Source organism: Talpa occidentalis, unplaced genomic scaffold (assembly GCF_014898055.3).
Source record: "Talpa occidentalis isolate TD23 unplaced genomic scaffold, MPIMG_talOcc4v2.1 talOcc4.6, whole genome shotgun sequence".
In the NCBI taxonomy this organism is placed as follows: domain Eukaryota; kingdom Metazoa; phylum Chordata; class Mammalia; order Eulipotyphla; family Talpidae; genus Talpa; species Talpa occidentalis.
In genome coordinates this window covers 60,512,064-60,535,514 of record NW_023604972.1, presented here as the reverse complement: position 1 = coordinate 60,535,514, position 23,451 = coordinate 60,512,064, and positions in this window count along the sequence as shown.

Below are 23,451 nucleotides of genomic sequence, written 5' to 3'. Positions count from 1 at the left end.
ATTCCAAGGCAGCTTTTACCATCATCCCTGCACCACTTGTGCTTGAACAAACTGAGCACTGTTAACTTCTTTCTTGAGGACACAGAAACAGAAGTTGTGACTAGAGATTATTGCATTTAAGGGGACACCTTTTCCTGGGGTGCTTGTAAACACTTCTACATTCTAGTTATTGTAGTTTGGGCATGTTCAGGGTGAATCTCAATTACTACAATTATTAAAAATAAGATCAAGAATATAGTTATCCAATTTTGTACAAATTGGGGGTCAACTAAATATTTTCAGTAAAAAAAAAAATTGATAGACTTACAAAACTCAAGGCAGGGAAACCCAGATCTTATTTTCTTTTTGCTGGTTTTGAATTTTCACAGATGAATATATGGCAGGGTCCCTTCCCTCCCCCCATAACCTTTCTGGTTTTGACTTTCAGACACAAAATACAGCTTTTGTGAGAACTCTGAGATCATTTTGTTACCTTTGGGATGTAGCTAAACCGTTTACAGTTTCAAACAGCTCCAAATCTCCATGGTGTGTGTGCCTGCACGTGGATGCCTGTGCGAGTAAATAAAGAAGCATGCCAGGCAGCGCATAGCATTCACTGCAGAGAGATTCTGAATCTGGTTTGGCAAATCAGGATGCAACTGTGTATGGGAGTATTACTTACACGGGCGGCAGCTGTTCTTGTGATTCTGACGTTAAACACATCGGCTAAGTATATTCTGAAGTCAGTGATAAACAAGTGTCTCACAGATACATCCATACAACAGCACATGTTTAGCCTTTTATGCACTACAATGGGTGCCCCACATCAGCTTTCTTCTTCTTCTTCAGGTTTCCTGCAGCCCCCCTGACTGTCCATGTCACCCAGTGCCAGATGGGAAGTGAGAGCTCAGCTGATCCACCTCTTTGTGGTGGAAACCCCCAGAGCTTCAGCTCCAGGCTACAGGTTACCGAAGCCGTCATGAAAAATTCAGAGCTGATATTAACAAGTCGCTGAAAGTAAAGTGAGTGTCACATTATCCACCCTGTCTTTCAGTTAAGACTAAAGCTACTGTCACCAAAAGAAGAAATGCATACTTGCTTTGTTTGTGTTCAAAACTATTTGGGTTGTACTGTGTAGATTGAGAACTAAGAAGACCTTGTAGAAAATAGAATAGAGAGATCACATAGTTGCATTACTGAAAGTGCTAAAGAATGAGAAGTAGAACAATGAGTTAGAAAGAAGTGGCCTAATTATTGAAATTAAATTTTTATGAAAGTATTTTCTGAACTCCTAGTTCTGAAGCTTCATTAAGTTGACAATTTCAGAACTCTTTTACACACACATTGCTTCTTTATGCAGTAATCAATGTATTTCATGAAAATTCTTTTAACTAAAAAAAAGGATAATCCTAAAGAGAAATTTTGAGATATTAAGAAAATTAAGTACTAATTATTGTACTGAAAACTTTCCATGTTCCAAACAGTGGTCTAAGCATTTTTTATGTATTATCTCATTTACTTATCACAAGTCCTTAAGTATTTATTAACACCATTTTAAAGATTAGGAAACCAAGACACTGGAAGGTTGCATGACTTGCTTCTGTGATGAGGAAAGTGGCAGATTTAAGCCCAGGCAGACTCTCTCCATATTCTGCTCGCATAACCACTGCTCTATTACTTCTGCTTTTTTCATTATATTGCAGTGAATGAAGAGAAATTCAAACACTATAATACCCACTTCCCAAATCAATAAGAGATTTCAGGTCTTTTTTAAAAAATAAAATGAACAACTTTTACAGATGAAGTTGAAATCCTTTTTGACAAACAACCTCACTTCTATTACCTTTGCCTCTTCCCCAGAGGCAAACCATTATCATAGTTTAGTGTCTAATTTAGAATTATATGTGTCTAGATATAATGGTATCACATTATAAATATAGTTCCAAAACTTTGTTGTTTTTCTTCAGCATTTGGTTTTTAAAGATCTATTCACAGTAAACATAACTATGAAAAGAAAGCTTAGAGGATTATGTGAGTTTGTGAGAACTTAATGGGGGAGGAAAAAAAGCAGTGATAACCCAGCCATAGGCTACAGTACATATATTACTTCATGAGATGAATGGGATTTAATGGGAGCACATAGGAGGTCTTAGCATGAATGCAATGATTTAGTAGCTAGACATACACATCAACCAACTGTCAACCTCCTTTGATCCCACTCCCCTTTCTAATGAAATGAGGGAGCCATACCTCATCAGAGACTTTAATGAAAATACATTGAATCTCTTTACAATTTTGACACTTCTATTTTTTTCTTTCTATTCAAAATATACTCTTATGTTATAGTCCAACCATAAACTCATCTGTAAAATTACATCAGGGTTAAAACTATTTCTCAAGCGTAAGTTACAGTATATACAGTTTAGAGAAAATAAAACTAAGTTATTGTGAAACTCTCATAGTGAATTATTTTCATAATGAATTCAATCAAGTATTTGAGAATATAAACAAATTTCCACTTTGTTACCAACCAATGGAAGCTAACCTATACCAAGGAAGGATAATGTTAAATGAGCTGGCTATACTTGATATGATCACAGCCCAACCCTCTTGTTAATCCAAGAGGGGTGTAAAAGCCAGGACTTTATCTGGGACTTGTCATTCTTAGTCTAATCCTTTCACTGTTTTAAATACAGTCCTTAAAGAAAGGTAAGAGGAGAGGCCATAGAAGGTATAAGCAGAGAGATTAAAAATATCACTGTATAATATGATTACTATTAGGTAGTATGAGTGACTTTTATTAATGTAAACAAGTATTGTAATACAGGTGAATTATGCTATGTAACAAAATAGTTCACCAGGAAATATTTATAAGATTTATTTTCAATATAACTTTCTTCTTTCTTTTATTTTTTTTATTAAGGTAATATTGGTTTATAACATTGTATATAATTCAAAAATAAAGGATCCCACTTCTGCAGATGTATATTACACCACACCCACCACCAAGACACCCATAGTCCTACACAATAGTCTATTGTGCCCCCTCTAACCCTTGCTCTTTAGCCTCTAACTGCCCCAGTTCCACAGGCAGACTTCTAGAGTTTGTCTTTGGTTCAACTATGTCTGACCTTTTGTTTGAACAAACCATCAGGTATTTGTCTTTCTCCTCTGACTTATTTTGCTTAGCATAATCCCCTCTGGTTCCTTCCATGTTGTTGCCAATGGCAAGAGTTCATCTGTTATAACTGAGTGATATTCCATTATAAGTATACACACTACATCTTCTATTTTTTAATTAAATTCATTTTTCTTTATAGAGATAACATTGGTTCACAATAATGCACATGAGTTAGGGAAATAGGTTCACACTGCCTCAAATGTTTGTTATCACACCCCGGGTGTTACCTCCACTATCAAAGCACCATCATCTTTTCTCCTAGGCCATTAGGCCCCCTCCCCATGTGTCTTGATCCTCTACAAAACCTTTCCCTTTAGCAGCCTTAATTTTACAGTCATATTTCTAGGGTTTGTTTTGGTTTAGTTTTGTCTGTTTCTTTGTTGCTGTTTTTTTTTTTTTCCCCTCTTTACTTCACATGTGATTAAAATCATCCAGTATTTGATTTCCTCCTTCTCACTTATTTTACTTGGCATAATCCCATTCAGTTCCATCCATGTTGTTGCAAATGGCAATAGATCGCCTTTTTTTAAAATAGCTGAATAGTGATTTATTGTTTCTCTATACCACATTCCACTGTTCTGGCAATGGGCATTTAGATTTTCCATAACTTGGCTAATTTAAATAGTGCTGAAATGAGCAAAGGAGTGCATATATTCCCTTGAATTAGTGATTTTTATTTTTTTCAGGTTGATACCTAGGAGTAGAATTGCTGGATTATATGGAGGATCTATTTTTTGGAGGATCTAATATTTGGAGAAACTGCCATACTATTCTCCAGAGAGACTGGAGCAGTTTACCTTTCCACCAACAGTGTAAGAGGGTTACTTATTCTCCACATCCTCACCAGCACTTGTTTCTGGCTTTTGGATATGGGTCATTCTCAATGGAGTGAAACCATCCAATATTTTTTTCAGTAACATCTTTAAAGACACATCACCCAAAGCAAAGATAGTGAAGCAAAGAATACAGCTGGGACTATATCAAATTAAAAAGCTTCTGTTCATCAAAAGAGACATTAACCAAAACAAAGACATACCCTACTGATTGGGAGAAATCTTTGCACACAGTACTAATCATAAGGGACTGATCACAAAGATCTAAAAATCAGAATCAACTGGTAACTATAAACCAGAGACATTCTGCAGGAGGTGGAAGGGAGTAGGATCAAAACAAGGGTGGGAAGAGCACCAGGGACCATGGTGATAGTTCACAGGTGAATGTGTGGTGGGAATTTCACAGAGACTGTAACTGAGATGAAAATGCATACATTGTACAAAAATAAAAAAATATGTAAAAATATATAAAATAATAAAAAATATTAAAAATATAAAAGTAACAAAAAATAAAGATGTTACTGAGGTGTATGTCATGTAATGTTTTGCCTATATTTTCTTCTCTCTCTCTCTATATATATGTATATATTTAAAGATTTATTTATTTATGCATACAAGAACTGGAGTACAGGCCAGAGGGGGTGGTGGTGAGAGAATTCACCAGAGACAGAGTGGGGAACAGAACAGGCAAATGACTGAAACACACTGCTGAGGGGAGCAGTGGGCCAGTTAGGAGAGGTCTGCTGCCTGCCGAACTGGTGCTGCAGTGGCTCGGATAGCTTCATAGATTGCGTCTTAACCCCTTGCATCACCAGGGAGGGCCTTCTTCTATGTATTTTATGGTTTCAGTTCTTATGTCTAGTTTTTTAGTCCATTTTAAGTTGGTTTTTGTGCATGGTGTGAGGTAGTAGTCAAGCTTCATTCTTTTGCATGTAGTAGCCCAGTTTTCCCAGCACCATTTATTGAACCAACTTTCTTTGCTCCATTGTATATTTACTTTTAATTGAACTAATATTTGGATAACTCTGGCAGGTAATGCTACCATAGTACACTCACTGCCAAATTACCCATAGTCCACCACCATACTCCAGTGTGCTTCCTTCTCTCTTTTTTCTTACCTCTCTGTCAATCCCTTCCCTCTTGGTGCTTCAGTTATGTAGCGATCTATCAAGGGTCAAATTTTAAGCTTGTTTTCATCTGAATCTTAGTTTAGTTACTTTATATTGCACATATTAGTGACACCATCTGGTATCTATCCTTCTCTTTTTGACTTCATTCACTTAACATTATCCTTTACAACTCCTTCCATTTTGCTGCAAATAGAATGGATTTATCTTTTTTGATCACTGAGTAATATTCTATTGTGATATATACCACATCTTTTTGATCCACTCATCTGCTTGGGGACACTTAACTTGTTACCTTAATTTAGATATTATAAATAGTGCTACAATAAACATGGGAGTGCAAGTTTACTTGCAAATTAGTGTTTTTGAATTTGGGGGGCAGGTACCTAGGAGTGGAATTGCTGAGTCATATGGCAGATCCATTTTTTCTTTATTAATTAACTAATTTTCTAATGTTGTTAATTTTTAACGTATTTTATTTCTCCCCTCAGATATAGGTCCTGTAGCTCCAACACCACAGCACCTGCAATCCATCTCCCCCATCCCTTATGCTCATCCATCCCTTGTTTTGACTCCTCTCCTTCTACCTCCCCTGCTGTGTCCCTCAGATGTATGGTCAGCTTACAAGTTTTGGTCAACTTTTAATCTTTGGCAACATCTCCCTACTCCTTTTCATAAAGGCTAGATCAGTTTGCATTCTCACCAGCATTGTAGAATTGTTGCCTTTTCTCCACATCCTCTCTAGCACTTGTTTCTGGTCTTTTCTATGTAGGCCATTCTCACAGGTATGACATAGTCTCTCACTGTGGTCTTGATTTGCATTTCTCTAAAATTAAGTGTTGGTGAACAGTTTTCTTCTGCCTGTTGGCCATCTGTCTGTCTTCTTTGGAGAATTTCTGTTTATTTCTTCTGCTCATTTTTTGGGAGGTTATTTGTTTTATTTTTGTAGAGTTTTATGAAGTCTTTGTATATCTCTGATATCAGTCTTTTGTCAGAGTCACAGTGTGCAAATATTTTCTCCTATTCAGTAGGGTGTTTTTTTTTTTGGTTTAATAGTTTCTTTCACTGAGCAGATGCTTTTTAACTTGATATAATTCCATTTGTTTACGTTTTCTTTGCTGGTGAGGAGGAATCCCTAAAGACATCCTTTAACCTTAAGTCATGAAGTGTTTTGCCTATGTTTTCTTCTATGTGTTTTATGGTTTTAGGTTTTATATGCCCTCTTTATTTACATCTTTTCCTATTCTTTTTTTATATTTATATTAGAACTTTGAATTTTCAAACTCTTTAAATATAGCACACAAGTTGAACATTGAAAAAGGTAGAATAATCAGGAGCTTTCAACTTGATGTAGATCCATTAATTTATTTTTCTTATGTTTTCCTTGCCATTGGCATTTTGTCCCCAAGGGAGCTCTGAAGTCAATGTAATGAAATGTTTTGACTATGTTTTCCTCCACGTATTTCAGTGTTTGGAGAAAAAGGAACCCTATTACACTGTATATAGGAATGTATACTGGCCCAACCCTTATTGAAGGAAGTGTGGAGAATCCTCAAAAGACAAATAATATATCTAAGTTATGACTCAGCAATTCCACAGCTAGGTATATCTATCCAAAGTGTACAAAAACACTAATTCGAAAGGAAACCTGCACTCCTATGTTTATAGTAGCACTATTTACAATAGACAAGTTATGGAAACAATTCAAATGCCCCCAAACAGATGAGTAGCTCAAGATGATAGTGTATATATATGCAATGTACACATATTGTAATACACATATTACAGGAACATGGATGGAGTTGGAAGAGATAATGCCAAGTGAAATAAGTCAAAAGGAAAAAAGAAAATGCTGGATGATATTACTAATATGTAGAATATAGAGAAACCAAACTAGGGATTACAGAAAGACAACCTTTAAAACTAAACCTTCCAAATTGACTGTAGAAGTGAAACATACAGAGGGAAGGAAGCACAATATCTCATGGTGGTAGACTATGGGTTATTGGTGGAGGGTAACCTACTTATTTCACTGAGCATGTCAATAATTTATGTTAATAACAGAAACCTGACTATTGTATTGATTATAAAACTATACCTGAAAAAGACCATATTTCTCTTAAGGTCACATTTTTGTGTATGCTGGAAATTCAATTTGACTTTGTTATATACATCTGCGTTAAATATTCTAAAATTAAATCTTTATAAGGCAGAAAGAAAAAGAAAAATATCGGATGGTCTCACTCATAGCAGGAATCTAGAAAACTTAAATAAGGGACCAGAAAAAAGAATAACTATAAGAAAGAAAATATCAAAATCAACAAGCAATTATGAATCAGAGACACTGTATGGGGGGTGGGGGGCGGGGAAAGGAGGAATTGGGGTCAAAATAAGGGGGTTGTAATTGTATGGGGAATATAAAAATAAAATTTAAATTAAAAAAATAAAAAACATAAATTATTGAAATAATTATCTGAATAATCAATACACTTATTAATTCCTTTTTCTCCAAAGACAGATTTTTATTATAATTCATAAATTTTGGAAGGTTTGGTGATAAAGATGTGAACATGTTTATGAAAACATATTTGCAACAGTAAGTACCACTTGAAGTAGGAAGAGTTTGATTAGGACACAGAGTAAAATACGTGGAATGAAAATGAAATAAAATGTTTAGAAACAGTTTGACATTGGGAAACCTGGCTCAGATTGGGTTTCCTGATGTCATTTCATCCCAATAAAGGTTGAAAAAAACAAACATTATTTTACAGATCCAGTCCTATCTTCCTACCCATGTAATTAGTCACAAGCTATATGTAAAGGAGATTGCACACCCTATGGTGAATTGTCAGAACCCTAGATGAAGGTCGTGGATATCGAGAATTCATAGAGACCAATCCTTGTACAACTTTGTGAAAAATTAGTTAGTTCATCAACTTAAAGAGAATTTACTTGTATATGTATTACATACAACCTGACATTTGCAAATCACTAAAGTGAAGAACCTCATCAAAAATATTGAGAGTCACTACTATTTTATAGAAATATTCACAGGCATATTTTTATTTTATTTTAACTGAGGTTACATTGGTTTACACTAATGTATGTGATTCAGAGGCACAGGATTACACCTGCTAAGATGCATGTCACCATACCAAACCCATCACTAAGGCACTCATAGTCTTTTTAAGCGTGTGTTAGTGACAGAGTTCATGACAAAGATCATAACTTTTATCCCAGAGAAAGCAAGCTGAAAAGTATCCTGATGAAGTTTTTCACTTTTAACAAATATAATTACTTATATATATGTGTCTGTGTGCGTATGTATTTTTTCTTTTTTTTTTTAAATATGATTATATCTTTTGAGACATTTCTTTTTTTTAAGATTTATTAATTTATGCATACAAGAACTGGGGTACAGGCCAGAGGTGTGGGGGGGTGAGAGGATTCACCAGAGACAGAACAGGGAGCAGAACAGGTAGACTGACTGAAATACACTGCTGAGGGGAGCAGTAGGCGAGACAGGAAAGTTCTGCTGTGCCATGTGGGTAGCTCCCTGGCAGGTTGGGGATTGAACTCATGCTGCAGAGGCAATGGACAGCTTCACAGTGCTGTGCCTTGACCCCTTGCACCACCAGGGAAGCCCTATTTTTTTTTTTCTTTTAGACTACATATCTAGTCACTGAAAAAGCATTCTATCCTGGAATAATCTCTGATAATGAGACTACCGAGCCTAAACACAATAGACAGTTTGCAAAAGATTATTAAACTTTTGTTTTTCTAAAAGTTTTCATGATTCAGCTCACATTTTGCTGTCCAACGTTGCACAATTAATAAATTACTGACTTTTTGATTTCACTTGAGTCTGTGATGATTATGGATGACACCGTTTTTTTTGTTTTTGTTTTTGTTTAAGATTTCCAAGTCTTTATTTCCTTACTACTTAATCTTTTACTAAGATGGTTTTGGCAGCTTTTATACTCTTTATTGTTATTGAATAAATAATTGATGGGTGAGTTTCAGAAATTTATTTCCAAATTTAACTGTCTTTTACTGAAAATTCATTTTCAGCTTCTTTCACTGCCTTAAGTTTATAGTCCTAGGGACAAAGAATAGATTTGGAGAAAAACCAAATAGATATGAAAGTTAAATAAAACTAATAGTCTAATTGATACTTTTAATTTCTTAAAAAGTTCCCACCAAATTAATATTTATTTTTTCTCTTTTTTTCAGAGGCACATAGTTATAGTGATAATATATGCCCTACTGTGCACTTTCTTATTTTGCTTTTCAAAGTATATCAGAGAAAATGTAGAAAAAAACTAGCATATTAAAAATATTAGCAGTTTAAAACAAACATCTCAAAAATTTTGAAATACCTTCATTCTCTTTCAGAAGACCAAGTGGAATAAATAGCCAAGTACATAGAGACTTTATGTATGGAATTATAAAAAAGAAATTCTACATACAACTGATGAGGGACTGACCACAAAGATCTACAAAGAACTCACATGACAAGAAAAACAAAGCAAACAATCCAGTCAAAAATGATCAGAAAAGATAAAAAGACACTTCTCCAAAGAGGAAATGCAAATGGCCAACAGGTATATGGAAAAAAAAAGTTTACTATCACTTATAATCAGGGAAATGAAAATCAAAACCACAATGAAATATTACCTTACACTAGTGGAATGGCACATATTAAAAAAAAAAAAAACTAGCAACAACAAATATCAGCAAGTATGTGGAGAAAAAGGAACTCTCCTACATTGCTGGTGGAAATGCAAACTGGTCCAATCACTATAGAAAACTGTATGGAGGTTCCTCAAACTACTAAAATTGGAGCTACCATATGACCCAGTAATTCCACTCCTAGGAATCTACCCAAAGGACACAAAAACATTACCTATTTACAATAGGTAAGCTATGGAAACAACCCAAATGCCCCAAAATAGATGACTGTATTAGAAGATGTGATAAATATGCAAATGGAATATTACTCAGCAATTGAAAAGATAAACTCATGCCATTCACAACAACATGGATGGAGCAGGAGGGGATTATGCTCAGTGAAATAAGCTAGAAGGAAAAAGAAAAGTTTGGATGGTTTCACTTATAGGAGGGATATAGGGGAATCAAATAAGGAATCAAGAAAAAATATATATAGAAAAAATAACAGGCAATTATAAATCAGAGACATTCTGCAGGAGAGGGGTAGGGAGAGGGATCAAAACAGGGAAGGGATTATGGTGATGGTGCATAGGTGAATTGGTGATTGTTGATGGGAATATTACGGGGACTATAAAAATGAAGAATGATGTGTATATATATATAAAATATATATTATATATATATAATAATGCCACAATCCAAATTGTGTACTCATTGTTTTAAATAATGTTTATCACCTCCAAATCCCTGGCACATAGTATTTGTTTAGTAAAAACTTGTTAAATGAAAGAATGAATAATTTTAATTCAATTTTTAAAGGAACATTTCTGAAGAGATAATTTATTCACTGTTTATTGAAAAATAAATAACTCTTTAGGGAAATACATACCCCTCCCCCTTTGGTGAAAACAGTGCAACTGTTTGGAAATTTCTATGCATGTGGGCTTTCCAAGGATTTATTCTATGGTTACCTAAGTAATAGCTCTGATATTATCTCTTTGCTTGGTAGAAGATGGACAGAATGACCTCCTACCATAAATAATGCTACTTTCCAAACAAGGTGCTGAAACTTGCTATACTTTTCTACTAGAAAATTCAAGCAATACTTTCTTGGCTTTCCAGCTACTAGGTTTAAAGAATTCTGATAAGTTGATTAAGTTGCCTCTCAACTCTTTGGAATGAAATTATTAGAAAGATAGTCTAGGTTGCATCTAGGCCCACCAATCAACTGTTGTATTATCTTGAAATTTTCTTCATTGACTTCAGAATTTCATTTAAAATCAAGGTATTTTTAGGGGTAAAGGTGGGTACTTTGGGAAGTCAATTCTGTTTCATTGACTTGTCCATTATGTTGCCAGAGCTATACTGTTTTTTTTTTTAAGAAATATTTTTATTTATACAAGAATGTGGGTACAGGCCAGAGGTACGGCAGGGCGAGAGGATTCACCAGAGACAGAGTGCGGAACAGAACAGGCAGACTTACTGAAACACATTGCTGAGGGGAGAGGTGGGCGAGACAGGAGAAGTCTGCCGTGACATGTGGGTATCTCCGGGGCCGGCCAGGAAGGCTGCGGACAGCTTTGCAGAGGCTGCGGACAGCTGCAGAGGCTGCGGACAGCTTTGCAGTGCTGCGCACAACTGGCTGTGTCACTGGGGAGGCCCAGAGATATACTGTTTTAACAATTTTGTCTTTGTGATATTTTAAGACATGGTATTTTAAGCTTATTTTCATTCTCATTAAAGAGTCTGAAAGGAAGGCAGTAAAATTTTCCAATTTTATTTTGAAATACTTCATTTGGTCAACTTTAGGATAGATTTAGGGTGACGAAATTAGAGAGAGAGAGAGAGAGAGAGAGATACTTGTCAGAATGCTACATTTAAGAGATGTGAATACTGGAGTCAAAGTAAAGATGGTCAGAAATAAGGGAGGTGCTTAAGAAATAATACAAGCTAGGAGGATTTTGTAATTAATTAAATAACAAGATATTTTATCACCTGCAATTAAGAATTCAGGATCACTTTGAAGAGTTGGTGGAGCAAGTAAAGATGAATTCAGCTGGAACACATTTAATCTGCAGTGTCTTTGTGAAAACAATTAGATAGAAATTTCCACCAGGCTGTTAGAAATATGTCCAAAAATCTGTAAATAAAGGTTTAAAAGCCAATAGAATTAATTGTAGCCATGATATTGCCTAGAGTAGTACAAAGGTTAAAAAGGACTCAGGAATAGGACCTTACAGAATGCAAGAGATTAAAATGGGTAGAGATTAAAACCCAACAAATTCAGCAGAGTGGAAATGATCCAAAAGGTACAAAGATTACAGATGTATGAACAATCATGGAAACCACAATTAGGAATGAACAATCGGTGTGTTAAGAAATGGTGTGTAATCAGTTCTAGATTATCAAATACATTACTAGGCTCCTACCTTTAAGGATATGTAGATATAACAAATGTTTATAAAAGTGTTACCAAAGGGTTAAGTTTCAGCGCTATCATGCAGGCACTGCAGCCTGAATTTGATAGCAGCCAGGGAGTTAACCCAGATATGGTGCAGCAGACCTCTCTTGTCTCCCCTGCTGCTCCCCTTAGCAGTGGACTTCAATAAATCTGCCTGTTCTGCTCTCCACTCTGTCTCTGAATCTTTCACCACCCCCCGCACCTCTAGCCTACACCCCAGTTCTTCTATGAACAAACAAACAAACAAACAAATAAATAAATAAATAATTTTTTTTAAAGGGTCACCAAAAACTGTGAGGGCATTGAAAACAATAGCATATAAGAAACAAAAAGAATAGAAATAAAAAAAAAAAAAGAAATGGTGTGTAATGGCATCAAACACAGTAATGAAAGGACTGACATATTACTGGACTTGGAATTTAAAAAGACTATTAAAATTAGGCAGAGTTATAAGGACTGAGGCTATATTGCACTGGGTGAAATGGAATGGTTGTTGAGAACATTAAAATATGAATGTAGGCAACTCTTTGAAGAATTTGGATGAGAAGAGCTATGAAGAAAATATAAGGTCATTTGAAGTAAGATAAGCATACTTTGTATTTGTACAAACTCAGTTATATTTATAAACTAAAGGAAGGATTGAGAAAGGGAAGGGAAATTGATGGAAACAAATTTGGCAAAGGTAGGAAGGGATGAAGTCAATTTGAAAGTGAAAGGCTGACTTGAAAAAAGTTTCTATGACATTGGATGAATTGAAGGAGGATGGGTATAAAAGTAAATAAATTTCAAAGTAGGAGGTCATAAAATTCAGGGATATAATAGATATTTTTTTTTTTAAATGTAAAGTACAAGTAAAGAGAATCTACAGAGAATGTGTAAAAATAGGATGAATTTGCACTTGGAAAAGTTTAGGAAAATGATAAAAATACTATCCAAAAATGCATAGAAAAATTTGGCTGGTAGTGGTATGGGAACATGAAATGCAGAAGTATGAAGCTATTCCTTTAAATCATATAGTGTTCTAAGCCAAAGTTATATCAATAAAAGTAATTCAATTAAAAGACATATAATAAAAATGTAGTACAAATGAAAAATAAAGTAGGAAAAAACTTGACTATGTGGTGACTAAACAACACATTACTAGAAAGTCCATTGGGTTAAAGAAGAAATCTGAGATAAATTTTAAACTATACCTTGAGGGGCCTCGCCAGTGGTGCAGCAGGTTGAGAGTAGCACTGTAGAGCTATCCACAGCCTCTGTAGTGTGGGTTTGATTCCCAGTTGGCCACGGAGATACCCACATGGCATGGCAGACCTCTCCTGTCTGGCCTGTTGCTCCCCTCAGCAGTGTTTTCGGTCGTCTGCCTGTTCTGCTCCCCACTCTGTCTCTGGTGAATTCTTTCAACCTCCCGTGCCTCTGGCCTGTACCCCATTCTTGTAAAAATAAATAAATAAAATAAAATAAAATAAACCTTGAGATGAAAAAAATGTGGATCCAAGCTCCCAGAAACCACTGGAATTAGCAAAAGCAGTGAATATATAGCAATATACTACCACATAAAGAAGCAAACAAAAAAATCAAATGAAAATCTAACCTAAATCATAAGGACATAGAGAAAGAATACAAATGAAACCAAAAGCCACTAAAAGGAAGAACACAATAAAAATTAGAGTGGAAGTAAATTAAATAGAAATAAAAAGTATCATCCAAAAGATGAATACGTGCAAAAGCCCTGAAAAGAAAAACAAAATAGACAAACTTCTTGATAAACTCACTATGAAAAAAGGGAGGAAATTGTAACAAATAAAATTATAAATAGAAGCAATAAATCAATATAATGAAGTGGTAGTTTACAAAATCACTATACAAAAATGTGTTTCTATACACAAACGATGAACCCAAAGAAAAATAAATCAAGAAAACAATCCCATTTCAATTACAACAAAATTAAGTATGGTGTTGAAGACCTGTACAAGAAATCTGTAAAAAACATCATTAAAAGAAATAGAAGACAGAAAGAAATGGAAAGATATTTCCTGCTCATGGATTGGAAAAAATAACATTGTCAAATGTCAATATTACCCAGAGCAATACACAGATTCAATGCAATCCATATCAAACTTTCAATGTCATTCTTCAAAGAAATAGAAAAAATTATTATGGAAATTTATAGGGAACTTCTAATACTCTGAAGAGCATAGCAATGCTGACGGAAAAAGAAAAAAAGGAATGTACTTCAAAAGTTACTACACAACTGTAGTAGTCAAAACATTAATGTACTGGAATAAAAAATAGACATACAGTGAAGTGGAATTGAATTGAGAGTCCAGAAATAAACCCACACCTATATGGATAGTAAATTTATAACAAAGGAGTTAGAGTACACAAACGGAAAAAGACAGGTCTCTTCAACAAATGGTGTTGGGAAAGTTGGACACTCTATGCATAAGAATGAATCTAGACTATTATCTCACAGCATATACAATAATGAAATGGATTAAAATTTGAATGTAAGACCTGAAACCATGAAACACAAACAAGAAAAACATAGGCAAAATACTCCAAAACATTGGTTTTAGAGATTGTTGGTAATTCCAAAATCAAGGGACACAAAAGAAAAAATAAACAATGGGACTACATCAAACTGAAAAACTTCTGCACAGAAAAATAAGCTATCATTAAAACAAAACAAAACAAAACACCCTACCGAATAGGCGACAATAATAGCACAACATACTACTCACAAATGACTAAAGTCAGTGATGTAAATTAAATTTTGTAAGAAGAGTGACAAAAGAATGAGTGTAGTGCCAGAAAGGGCACAGAGCAGGTTTGCTATGATCTGGCAGACCAGGTAAAGGAGAGTTCTGGAGCCCTCGGTGGCTTTCTCAGGCTTTTATTGAGCTTTTACATGTAGTGCAGCAACCAGGTACTCTGCTGCCAGGAATGGGGGTTGGAAGGGGCCAGGAGGCTGGCAGGCCTCTCAGTCCCCCACCCCTTGCAAATCTTCACTCTTTACTGGGCTCTCTGGCATTCTATCTCCTTTTCTCTCTCTTGGTCTCTCTCCTGCCTCTGCTTTTCTTGGGGAATAAATCAATACTGCAGTCATGGCCCACAGAGGTAAAGAATACAACTAAATATAACAATGTAACAAAATGCAGGTGCCCTCCATCAGGCAGGGCATTCCTAATGGCAGGAAGGCAGCAAAACCTAAAAATCACTTACCCTACAATGAGGAAAATCAAGAAGAAAGTTTTGGTGATATGGAAACCTAGAAACTGTTTCATAAAGTGTTGTGAAATCAAGGAATTTAAGGTTTAACATTGTCCATTTAACTTTGTCACGTAGGAGCTTACCTTGCTCTTAGAATATAAACTTTCGGTGCAGTAGCCAGGTAAAGGTCATATTACATATGGTTGAAAAGTGAAGTAGGGGTGGAGGAAAAGTTAAAAAGTATAGGCTATTAAGATTAACTCTGGGTAAAAACCAGGTAGGTTATAAATGAGAAGAAAGAAGAAGGCTCTTTTTGTCTATTTATCTAGTTTTTAAAATGTGAAATTTAAGGGAAGAGACAATAATGAATATATCGAGATCACTGAAAAATCAATATGGGAGCCAGAATGTAGATGGGAAGATTCTTAATTTATTCTTTGTTTCATTAACCATATTAAACTTTCTTCTCATGTCTCTGTCAATATGGCTAGGTTATTGTTTAATTTTAATTTCTAAAATAGTCAATTTTAAAAAGAATCTTTTTATAAAAAATACAATTTTCTTGTGACAGTTCCAGTTTTTAGACAGGACTATAAAAAATTTAAAAAACAATATATGCTTTTCCAAATACTGTATCTCATATTCACATACACCCAATATAATTTCAGTGAGATTGTAAGCAACTAGTGCAGCATATAATTTTTAATTTTTAAAGAACCAACTAGAATGTTGGTTCTTTACGTTACAAGGAACATTCCACTTACATATTTTTTCATTTTTTAATTGAAGTAACATTGTTTATAACTATATATAGGTATCAGCTGTTAACAATTATGTCAGCATCTGTATATACTGCATTATGCTCATCACCAAAAATCTAGTTCCCATCCATCATCATATAATCCCACCCTACTTCCCCTTTCTCTTCGTATCCACCTAAGAGTTTATTTTTTTCTTTTATTACTTTCATTTCTTTGTATTCTACATATGAGTGAAATTCTATCATATTGTCTGTCTCCAGTTGACTTATTTCACTTAGCCTAATACCTTCTAGTTCATTCTATGTGGTTGCAAATGACGTAATTTCTTTTTCTTGTTTGATAGGTAAGTGTTGTTCCATTTGTGTATACATACCACATCTCATTCACTTATTTGTCCATTGGAATGTAAGTTGCTTCCAACTCTTGACTATTATGAATAATGATGCAATGACCATGGTGGAGCATTTATTTTTTCAAATTAGAGTTTTCATTATTTTTGCCATACATTTGAATTCATGTTTCACTCACAGTTTGCATATTTTTAAAATCAGATTTTTTCCCAGGAATATTAGGGCCTTCAATCATTAATCTAAGATTTGAATTTTTGTTTACTAGCCTGTACTTTAGTTATTATTTTGTTTGTAATAAACCAAGAAATAACCAAGGCATTGCTTTTGAAACCTATGGTTAATACTTAGTTCTGCTAATAGATAATATTTTTTTTGATAGGCTTTGTTGACCACCTAAGATTTCAAATAAATTATGTTTCTCTTACCTATCTTTTGCTTTAAAACATTTCTTTTAGTTTAATTCATAAATATTTATTTGAATGATATGAATGTTTTTCACTTCAGGTATGATATATAATGATATGAAATAATGAGTAATATATGAAGTGGTGTTGGTCTACATAATATAAAATATGTTATTCCTGACATTTCTTTTATATTGACATTTAAATACCACTTATAAATGGAATTTTATTTTTAGTCACTAAAATATAGGTTATATTGACATATAGTGATAGTCTAGTAAATTATAATACTCTAAAATGACAAATACATTCAAAGAAATGGAAATGAATATGATATTGACATCTATGCACGTCTTTAAAGACAGTTTGCACATACCACACGTATTCAGTTAGCATTTCATTAACTAACTCAAAGAATATTGCTGCAGTTTGTTGATGTTCAAGAAGAGTCAACAGACACACCTTTGAAATTCACCTACTGTTAAAAACACAAATAATGTTTTCTTTCTGACATAAACCACAAGATATAATTCAGATATGACAAATTTATATTAGACGAAGTCACACAGATCACTGACCAAATAGAATATCCATACAAGAAAGAAAAAAAAATACTGAAACCGACGTCTATTGAAATAATCTTATCTAAATTGTAAAAACAAAGATTAATTTACAGTGTGCACTTTACCTAAGAAATTGAAGTCACCCCTAATCTAACCAACAATGAAAGAACTCTTGATCTAGGATATGCTTTGTTCCTCCTCTCCCTTCCTTCTCTGCTTCCTTGGTGACTGTAACACAAAAGAAATCACTAACAGAAAAAAAGAAAAGTCCTGGAATACTCAATGTCTGGAAATTTAAATGATAGTTAAGTACTGGAAAGCTTGCCTTAAAAGTTTTCTTGATACTAATTGTTGTTCAATATTCAAGTAGTTTCTATGAAGACAAGATTAACAGAAGCTCATGTGGTTACAAAATATAAGAGAAAGCTAAATGCTTTTTTAATTGTACTCTTAAGTGCATGAAAACACATAATTACATTTTCTTGAAATAAAGAAATACAGAGATTGGATTTGAAATATAGAATTCTTGGAAAAGAGAATTCTAGAACAACAATGAAGGGTTATCTTAAAATCCAAGAGTTGTCTTTGTTTTTCAATTGACTAACTACTTCAAGGATGAGGGAAAGTTCAGTTTCTCATTCTTGTTGTTTTAATACGTCTGTGTACGTTTGCATCATTTGGCAGTGTTCTTATGACACTGGCAGAAAAAAACACTCAGATAAAGTAGAAGAAATGAAATTCTGCATTCCCTCTCTCTCTGGGATCAGATGTAGAAACTGTGACTTGTGGTCTAAATCAATGATGCCAGTTCCAATCAATAACCTTTTTCTTATCTTAAAATGTCAGTCCTTACATTTTAGGATGAGCTCACAATAGAGATTTTAAGAAACAGCTGGGAAAGAAAAGAGTGAATTATTAAAGCAAGGAGCTATTTTGTTTCAAATAAAGACAATGGCCTAAAGTTTTAGGTTTTTATTTGCATGTAGCCTGCACATTTCACAGTTCCTAATAACTCAATTTCCCTCTCCATGCAATAATCTTTTATTTGCTGTGATGTGAGTTGGAACTACAACTTATGCTTCTGATAAAGAAGGAATTTAATTCAGACCTCTAGAGATGAGTAAGAGTATATTATTTTTAAGTAGTATGAGCTTCTGATGAAGAATGAAATGGTTTCCTTCTCTAAGAAACATCTTGCATAGAGAGAAAATTCCAGTGTGATTACAAGTCTTAATGTAACTAAAATAAATATAATTTCTACAGTTCAAAAATTATTTTTACTTTCATAATCCCTTTTACTTAGTCATATAATTCATATACTTTAGTCATATAATTAATATACTTTAATTTTTGGAGTAATGGGATAGCTTAGTCAATGTTAATATTATCCCTAATTAATAGGAGAGACAACTAAGTTTTAGAGAGTATGAGGAATCTCTTGTAGAACATTTCATAGGTAAGCATGAATTCAGGAGCTTAATTCCAGGTCTCTGTCTCTAAATCAATGCCTTTCCACCATGTAATGATATCTCCTAAAATGGCCTAGTTCTTCTTCCAACTTAAATTATATGCTCTCTTTTCATTATATAGTTATTTTTCTCATAAGTGGAAGACATAGCAATTTCTTTTTTGCTAATTTGGTTCCTTTTTATGAGGTAATGTTGGTTTGTAATACTTTATATGATTTAAAGTTACAGGTTCACACGTTTTCTGATGTATGTAACCATACCACTCCCACTAACAAAGCACCATAGCCTGCCATGTTCCATTGGACCCTCTCCCCTCTTTTCTGTCTATGTCTCATACTCCACGACTTCTAGCCTCAATTCTACAATCAGATTTCTAGGGTTTGTTCTAGTTTAGTTTTGTCTGTTCCTTTGTTTTGTTTTCTCTATAATCCACATATGAGTGAAATTATTCAGTATCATCTTTTATTTTTCCAATTTATTTTGCTTAGCACAATCCCCTCCAATTTCATCCATGTTATTGCAAGCTTTCACCTTTTTGATGGCTGATAAGTGACACATTGTGTGTGTGTGTGTATGTGTGTGCATATCTTCTTTAGCCACTTATCTATACATGGGCATTAATTTTTTTTTTTCAAAACTTGGTTACTACAAATAGTCCTAGAGTGAACATAGGTGTGCCTATATCCTTTTAGACTAGTGTTTCTGTATTCTTTGGTAATGAGAAGAATTGCTGGATCATGTGTAGATCAATTTTTATTATTTGAGAAACCTTCATACTATTTTCCACAGGTGATGGATAAGCTTACATTATTTTTTTTAATTTATTTATTTATGCATACAAGAACTAGGGTACAGGCCAGAGGTGTGGTGGGTGAGAGGATTCACTAGAGAGAGTGGGAAACAGAACAGGCAGATTGACTGAAATACACTGCTGAGGGGAACAGCGAGTGAGTCAGGAGAGGTGTGCTGCGCCATGCGGGTCACCTCCCTGTCCAGGGATCGAACTTGTGCTGTAGTGGCTTCAGATAGCTTCATAGTGCTGCGTCTTTTTTTTTTAAAGATTGATTTTATTTATTTATACAAGAACTGGGGTACAGGCCAGATGTGCAGGAGGGTGAGAGGATTCACCAGTGACAGAGTGGGGAGCAGAACAGGCAGACTGATGAAATACACTGTTGAGGGGAGCAGCAGGCGCGACAGGAGAGGTCTGCTGCACCATGTGGGAGCCTCGCAGGCTGGGCAGGACTGAACCCATGCTGCAGATGCTGCAAACTGCTTCACAGGGTGGTGCTCAACCGCCTGCGCCACCAGGGGAGGCCCCATAGTGCTGCCTCTTAACTGCTTAGCTACCAGGTAGGCCCACGCTTACATTTTTAACAACTGTATATAAGTGTTCTTTTTTTCTACACACACTTGCCAACAGTTACTGCTTCTGGTCGTTTTATATGGGCCATTCTCACTGGGGTGGGTGGAGTATTATCTCATTGTGGTTTGGTTTGCATTTCTCTGGTGATGGAAGTGATGAGCATTTTTTCATATGCCTGTTGGTCATCTGTACGTCCTCTTTCCAGAAGAATTTAATAAGCTTATTTGCCCATTTTTTAAAATTGGGTTATTCATTTTCTTTTTTGTTTTTTTTTTCCAGTTATGTGAGGTTTTTGGGTTTTTTTTGTTTTGTTTTTTTTTTTTGTAGATCTTGGTTTTTAGCCCTTTGCTAGATATATGAAAAGCAAAGCTCTGTTCTACATCTTAGAACAATACTATGTAGGAGATTTATATTGGGTTAACTGAGGAATATAAATATAAAGTCCTCAATGACATCTATGTTGTGAATGATTTATCAAGTTTTGTAAGTTGCTTGAGACCTTTGATTAAATCTAAGGGCTTCTCATTGTAATTCAAGTCAATAAAAATAAATTTGAAGTTGTGTCAATACATGTTACCCAAATAGACAGCTTTTACTGACTTTATTCCAAAGTTGAGAACCTAGATTACTCTGAAATTGTGCTTATTTCAGCCTAGTGATATTTGTAGAAAGAATCAACTGAGAGTAAGATAGATAAATCAAATGCAAAATGTTTACCAAAAAAAGGAATTTACTGGCCATAGGCTAATTATGTAAAGGTCAAAATGTGTGGAACTGAGAATTTAAATGTCACAATGACTCATTCCCTACCTTTTCTCTATTTGTCTCTACATCTCTCTACATGTTTCTTCATTCAGACTAATTTTCTTCTCATAAGGAGACAAACAGTTTTCAAGCTCATATTTTCAAATACTATTTTTTCTGGGAGAAGAAAGAACTCCCAGAAGCAAAAATCACTATGTACCTTATTTTCCAAAGATGGGAAACAGTCCTGATTTGGTCTACTTTTTGTCATATGCCCATCTCCAAGACTAGTCACCATGAGAGGGTATTTATTTGTGATTGGTCCAGTTTGAGTCAGGAGCTGACCTCTGGACCAAGAATTCAATTCAGGAAATGTGGTGATATAAAATGATGGCAATTCCTATTTTGAATCCCAGAGTTTCTCTTTCTCCAAATGAAAGAAAGAATTAGAAATAACAGTAACAATGGATTGTTCCATTACAAGCCTTAATGTTAATCCCAAATGCTTTTTTTCCCAGTTATGTTCAGATGGAACAAATCTGCTATTTGTTTCAAATTTTTTTTTAGTTTACTTTTTTCAATTTAGAAAACGTTTTATTTGTTATTCCACCAAAGATCTAAGGTGCACCAAAGATAACATATCCTCTGAAAATAGTAAATTTTGTCCTAGAGGCTAGATTATATTAGTAGTTAAATGAAGTCTCTACAGTGAGATTGTCAGGCTCAAGTATTGACTCTATCACTTTGCAATTAAGTGACCTCAGGCAAGTTACTTAATCTCTCAGGGCTTTAATCATCTCATCTATAAGAGAAGAAATTTGTTAGAACTTACCTCAGAAGATTGTTATGAGCATTATATGAATTTAACAATGGCACAGAATAAGTGCTCAATAAATACTACTACCTATTATAAATATTATTGTTATTATTGAACAGAAATACTTAGAACCTTAATTTCTCCTCTTGGGCAGAATTTGGAATTGATGAATTTCTTTATATTTCAGTGATGCCAGCTATTCTGGGTCATCATATCTAAGAACCAATCCCAGGCTGATAGGATGCAAAATTTAGAAAACATGCTGTGTTCTCAGACCTCCACACCATCCCAAAAGGTAATAGGTAGTGAAAAATATACCAAACTTAAGAGGAACAGGAAACATAAATTCAAATCTCAACCTCACTTATAGCAAATGGTAATTACATTTATTTTATTTTCATTTTATTCATGTAAATCTTTGGAATTATTTTTTTTTTTTTTTTTTTTAGAAAAGCTACTTTTCCTTACTGGTTGCCTCCATGAAAGGCTGTCCAGATGTGCTCAACGTGGTTAACTGTTTGGTCTCCATTTTCACTCGTCAATAAAATAAAAATAAACTCTCAGTAATCAACTTCAAATGTGGTTTTGAATCTGTTATTAAACTCAAAATCCAGTAGTTACTTTTAATCACTCATTGCATAGAAATAAAATAGAACTTGAACATATCTCAACATTAATTTAATATTGCTTGCTTTCATTTCTGAATTCTATTTTTCCAGATGAACACACTTTCCTCTTCTATTATTTCTCTCGCTTTTTAGTTCCCTTAACTTCTAGAAGTGATAACAATATTTCAAATATATAAATCCTGTACCTAGAAATTTAGTGACAATAAGTGTCCTACTCATTTTACAACAGTTCTTCTAAATCTCACTACAATTTAATGAAGTAATAATTGTTTTTCTTATTTTATGGAAGCTTTAGAGAGGTTAAATGACTTCTTAAAAGTCATAGATAGTAAGTAGAAAACTCAGAATGCAGAACATGTGTCTGCTTGTTTCAAAAGTCCATGCTCCATGTGTGCACATATCTGATCATCTCTCTGAAAGATGGTCCTATCACATAGGCAACTGACATAAATCTAGGTCATCTGGTTAAAATATTAATGAATGAATAAATAAAAATTGTGTATGTTGCAACAAAAAAAGCCTGTAAGTGATAGCTGCATGAAATAAGACCACATGACATAAAAAAAAGATATAGAAGATCTACTTAACCACACAAAATCAAAATTCCCTGATAAATTCATCTGAATGAAAGATCAATATAAGTCAGAAACATCACTTAAGATTTTCAGAAAGCCAATGTAAATGTTGACTACTTTAATAGCGTATTACTTAGGTCAATAAAGACAACCAAAGTAAAACTCTATTATGCCATACAGAGCTATGACTAATTTTGGGTGTTTCACTTTAAAGAAGTACACTGATAAGTTGAGTTGCATGCTAAGTGTACCATAAAAGTAATAATGTTGAAAGAGAAGTTATTTGGCAAATAGCAATTTGTTGACCT